Below are 5,835 nucleotides of genomic sequence, written 5' to 3'. Positions count from 1 at the left end.
ATTTTTCTTCAGAATTTTTAAGAATGAATTCTAGAGTTTCATGAAGCATGTTGAAGCCTGGTTGGCTGTAGAGCCATGTCTAAATTCTTTTGGACTGAGGCTGATAAACCCCGATTTCGTGGTTTATTTTGTGCTTATTTTGGGGGATTTATCCACCTTTTCCCACATTTATTCAATGAAATAGCATGGTTTTGTAATTCTTCCTTAAATTATGCTTAAATGTAAAAACATGCTTTTTAGGCCTTATATTGGTGATTTTAATCCACCCTAATTCCATTCGATGCCTTGATGTATTTGTTAAGTAATTTCAGGTTCATTAGGCAAGTATTGGATGAAAAAAATGGGGAGAAAAGCATGCAAAGAGGAGAATGCATGAAGAAACAAAGATTTGGAATGCACCAATGGACGCGCTCGCGTACAAGGCGCGCACGCGCAAAAGTGGTTTCTCACAAGGACGCTTACACGTACATACCGCTTCCGCGCAGATTGGGATTTTGCCAGCGACGCGCTCGCGCACAGGGCGCGCGCGCGCCGATACCCTTACTTGGCCCACTTAATGGCAAAACGCTGGGGGCGATTTGTGAGCTGCCCAAGCCCAAATCCAACTTGTTTCTGAGTGTATTTCATGCAGAATTGAAGTCCAAGCAAGGGGGAGCAATTGTTTGTAGCCTTAGCATCATGTAGTTTAGTTTCTAGAGAGAGAAGCTCCCTCTTCTCTCTAGAATTAGGTTAGGTCAATCTCTTCTAGATCTAGGTTTAATTACATGTTCTCATCTCATTTCTTTTATGATCTCTTACTTCTACTCCTTGATTCTCATGATTTGTAGTGTTAATTTTACTTTTATGCTCTCTTTTACATTCATGCACTTATGTTGGATTTGTTTACATTTAATGCAATTTTAATGTTGATGTCTCTTTAATTGATGTTGATTTGAGTTGTGAATTTACTTTTCTTGCAATTAATAGTGGTAGATTTTAGTATCTTTGCAAGTTATGATGTCAATTTTTATTGCACTCTAGGTGTTTGATGAAATGTTTTCTTCAGTTCTTGAGTAGTTTTGTCAACTCTTGGTCTAGGCCAAGGGACTTAAGTGATCTTGAGTTTTGGATACCATGGAATTGGTAATTTGAGAACCCTGTGTGATCAATTCGAAGCCCATTGACGCTATCCACTACTAAACCAATTGGTGGGGAGGTTAGGACTTATGGGTGGATGTGATTAGGCCTATTTGACATACTTCCAGTCTAGGAGTAATTGTTACGTACTTAAGGCTTCAAAAAGTAGACTTAATGGGTTGGCCTCTCATAATTGTCAATAATTGGTATTAACTAGGATTGTGATCTTAAGTACCCAATTCTTAGCCAAGAGTTCTTTAAATTGCTTTCTTTGCTTACTCGCTCAATTTACTTATTTTCTTGCCATCTCATAAACAAAACCCCTTTTTTTTCCCCTCTATAGTCAATATACATGCACTCCATTGGTTCCTAGAGAGACGACCCGGAGTCCGAAATACTCCGGTTATAAATTCATTTGGGGTTTGTTAATTGTGACAAAACCAAATTTTTGATGTGGGAATTGTTTGTTGGTTTTGAACTATGCTCACAACGAAGTTATTCCTTCTATAAGAAGAAATTCTAGACCATCAAGCAAAATCTCGTTCATCAGAGGCCTTCACATGTTAGGGAATTGCTTGTACTGCTGAAGCTTGGCTGGCTATTAAGCCATGTCTAACCCTTGGATTGGAGCTTTAGGCTAACATTGAAAGATTCCTGGAATTCATATTAAAAATTTTGGAATCCTTATTTTTCTTTTTCACAAATAATTTTCGAAAAATACAAAAAAAATTTAGAAAATCATAAAAATAAAAAAAATTTTTGTGTTTCTTGTTTGAGTCTTGAGTCAATTTTTTTAGTTTGGTGTCAATTGCATACTTATCTTGCATTTTTCGAAAATTGCATTCATGCATTGCATTCATCATGATCTTCAAGTTGTTCTTGATAAAACCTTCTTGATTGATCTTCATATTATATTGTTTTGTGTTGTATGGTGTTTTTCATATGAATTCTTGAACTCTTAGTGTTTAAGCATTAAAGATTTCTAAGTTTGGTATCTTGCATGTTTTCTTTGCATAAAAAAATTTTCAAAAATAAGTTCTTGGTGTTCATCTTAATCTTCAAAGTATTCTTGGTGTTCATCTTGACATTCATAGCATTCTTGCATGCATTCATTGTTTTGATCCAAAATTTTCATGCATTGAGTCATTTTCATGTTTTTCTCTCTCATCATAAAAATTCAAAAAATCAAAAAAATATCTTTCCCTATTTTCTCCCATAAAATTCGAAAATTTGAGTTGACTTTTTCAAAAATTTTTAAAATTTAGTTGTTTCTTATGAGTCAAATCAAATTTTCAATTTAAAATATCTTATCTTTTTCAAAATCTTTTTCAAAAAAAAATCAAATCTTTTTCATTTTTCTTAGTTATTTTCAAAAATTTTAAAAATACTTTTCAAAAATCTTTTTCTTATCTTTATCACATAATTTTCGAAAATAACATCATCAATTAATGTTTTGATTCAAAAATTTCAAGTTTGTTACTTACTTGTTGAGAAAGATTCAAACTTTAAGTTCTAGAATCATATTTTGTGATTTCTTGTGAATCAAGTCATTAATTGTGATTTTAAAAATCAAGTCTTTTTCAAAACTAATTTCAATCATATCTTTTCAAAAATATCTTTTTATCTTATCTTTTTCAAAATCATATCTTTTTCAAAAATTTGATTTTAAAATATCTTTTCTAACTTCTTATCTTCTTATCTTTTCAAAATTGATTTTCAAATTTGTTTCAACTAACTAACTAACTTTTTGTTTGTTTCTTATCTTTTTCAAAACTACCTAACTAACTTTCTCTCTCTAATTTTCGAAAATATCTCCCTCTTTTTCAAAATTTCTTTTTAATTAACTAATTATTTTAATTTTTTATTTTAATTTTATTCCTAAATTTCAAAAATCACAAACCATTTTTCAAAAATAATTTTCGAAAATCCTCTTCCTCCCTCATCTCCTTCTATTTATTTATTCATCTACTAACACTTCTCTTCATCTCACATCTCTGCTCTCCTCACCCTTGTGTTTCTTTCTTTACATTACATTCTTTTCTTCTTCTACTCACACAGGGGAACCTCTATACCTGGGTAAAAAGGATCCCTATTATTATTATTTTTCTGTTCCCTCTTTTTCATATGAGCAGGAGCAAGGACAAGAATATTCTTGTTGAAGCAGATCCAGAACCTGAAAGGACTCTGAAGAGGAAACTAAGAGAAGCTAAATTATAACAATCCAGCAAGCACCTGTCAGAAATTTTCGAACAGGAAGAGGAGATGGCAGCCGAAAATAATAATAATGCAAGGAGGATGCTTGATGACTTTACTGCACCTAATTTCAATTTACATGGAAGAAGCATCTCCATCCCCACCATTGGAGCAAACAATTTTGAGCTTAAACCTCAATTAGTTTCTCTGATGCAACAAAACTGCAAGTTTCATGGACTTCCATCTGAAGATCCTTTTCAGTTCTTAACTGAATTTTTGCAGATCTGTGATACTGTTAAGACTAATGGAGTAGATCCTGAAGTCTACAGGCTAATGCTTTTCCCCTTTGCTGTAAGAGACAGAGCTAGAGTGTGGTTGGACTCTCAACCCAAAGATAGCCTGAACTCTTGGAATAAGCTGGTCAAGGCTTTCTTAGCCAAGTTCTTTCCTCCTCAAAAGCTGAGTAAGCTTAGAGTGGATGTTCAAACCTTCAGACAGAAAGAAGGTGAGTCCCTCTATGAAGCTTGGGAGAGATACAAGGAACTGACCAAAAAGTTTCCTTCTGACATGCTTTCAGAATGGACCATCCTGGATATATTCTATCATGGTCTGTCTGAATTAGCTAAGATGTCATTGGATACTTCGGCAGACGGATCCATTCACCTAAAGAAATCGCCTGCAGAAGCTCAAGAACTCATTGACATGGTTGCCAATAACCAGTTCATGTACACTTCTGAGAGGAAACCTGTGAGTAATGGGACGCCTCAGAAGAAGGGAGTTCTTGAAATTGATACTCTGAATGCCATATTGGCTCAGAATAAAATATTGACTCAGCAAGTCAATATGATTTCTCAGAGTCTGAATGGAATGCAAGCTGCATCTAACAGTACTCAAGAGGCATCTTCTGAAGAAGAGGCCTATGATCCTGAGAACCCTGCAATAGCAGAGGTAAATTACTTTGGTGAACCTTATGAAAAAACCTATAACTCATCATGGAGAAATCACCCAATTCTCTCATGGAAGGATCAACAAAAGCCTCAACAAGGCTTTAATAATGGTGGAAGAAATAGGTTTAACAATAGCAAGCCTTTTCCATCATCCACTCAGCAACAGACAGAGAACTCTGAACAAAATACTTCTAATTTAGCAAACTTAGTCTCTGTTCTATCTAAGGCCACTGTCAGTTTCATGAATGAAACAAGGTCCTCCATTAGAAATTTGGAGGCACAAGTGGACCAGCTGAGTAAAAGGGTCACTGAAACCCCTCCTAGTGCTCTCCCAAGCAATACAGAAGAAAATCCAAAAGGAGAGTGCAAGGCCATTGATATAACCATCATGGCCGAATCCAAGGAAGAAGGGGAGGACGTGAATCCCAAGGAGGAAGACCTCCTGGGACGTTCAGTGATCAATAAGGAGTTGCCCCCTGAGGAACCAAAGTTATCTGAGACTCATCTAGAGACCATAGAGATTCCATTAAACCTCCTTATGCCATTTATGAGCTCTGATGAGTATTCCTCTTCTGAAGAGAATGAGGATGTTACTGAGGAGCAAGTTACCAAGTACCTTGGTGCAATCATGAAGCTGAATGCCAAATTATTTGGTATTGAGACTTGGGAAGATGAACCTCCCTTGTTCACCAATGAACTAAGTGATCTGGATCAACTGATATTGCCTCAGAAGAAACAGGATCCTGGAAAGTTCCTAATACCTTGTACCATAGGCACCATGATCTTTGAAAAGGCCCTGTGTGACCTTAGTTCAGGGATAAACCTCATGCCCCTCTCTGTAATAGAGAAACTGGGAATCTTTGGGGTGCAAGCTACTAAAATCTCATTAGAGATGGCAGACAATTCAAGAAACCAGGCTTATGGACAAGTAAAGGACGTGTTAGTAAAGATTGAAGGCCTTTACATCCCTGCTGATTTCATAGTCCTGGATACTGGGAAGGATGAGGATGAATCCATCATCCTTGGAAGACCCTTCCTAGCCACAGCAAGAGCTGTAATTGATGTTGACAGAGGCGAACTAGTCCTTCAATTGAATGAGGACTCCCTTGTGTTTAAAACTCAAGGTCATCCTTCTGTAAACATGGAAAAGAGGCACAGTAAGCTTCTCTCAAAACAGAGTCAACCAGACCCCCACAGTTAAACTCTAAGTTTGGTGTTGGGAGGCCACAACCAAACTCAAAGTTTGGTATTGAACTCCCATATCCAAACTCTATGTTTGGTGTTGGGGAGTCTCAACAATGCTCTGAACATCTGTGAGGCTCCATGAGAGCCCACTGTCAAGCTATTGACATTAAAGAAGCGCTTGTTGAGAGGCAACCCAATTTTTATTTATCTAATTTTTATTGTTTTTCATGTTTTACTAGGTACATGATCATGTGGAGTCACAAAATAAATATAAAAATTGAAAACGGAATAAAAAAAACAGCAGAAGAAAAATCACACCCTGGAGAAGGATCTCACTGGCGTTTAAACGCCAGTAAGGAGCATCTGTCTGGCGTTCAACGCCAGAACAGAGCAT

General features: G+C 36.3%; 1 non-coding gene across 1 annotated transcript; it reads right to left on the bottom strand.

Annotated features, from left to right (window-relative positions):
- Positions 1-3,774: 3,774 nt before the first annotated feature.
- On the bottom strand, positions 3,775-3,882 carry LOC148579644 (small nucleolar RNA R71). The gene has a single exon (XR_015895720.1). It is a non-coding gene; the product is annotated as a small nucleolar RNA R71 (small nucleolar RNA).
- Positions 3,883-5,835: the final 1,953 nt, after the last annotated feature.

This window comes from Arachis ipaensis, chromosome B10 (genome assembly GCF_059453495.1).
Source record: "Arachis ipaensis isolate K30076 ecotype BB chromosome B10, ASM5945349v1, whole genome shotgun sequence".
Classification (NCBI taxonomy): Eukaryota; Viridiplantae; Streptophyta; class Magnoliopsida; order Fabales; family Fabaceae; genus Arachis; species Arachis ipaensis.
Note: the sequence above shows the minus strand (reverse complement) of the source record. Positions and strands in the feature narration are given on the sequence as shown.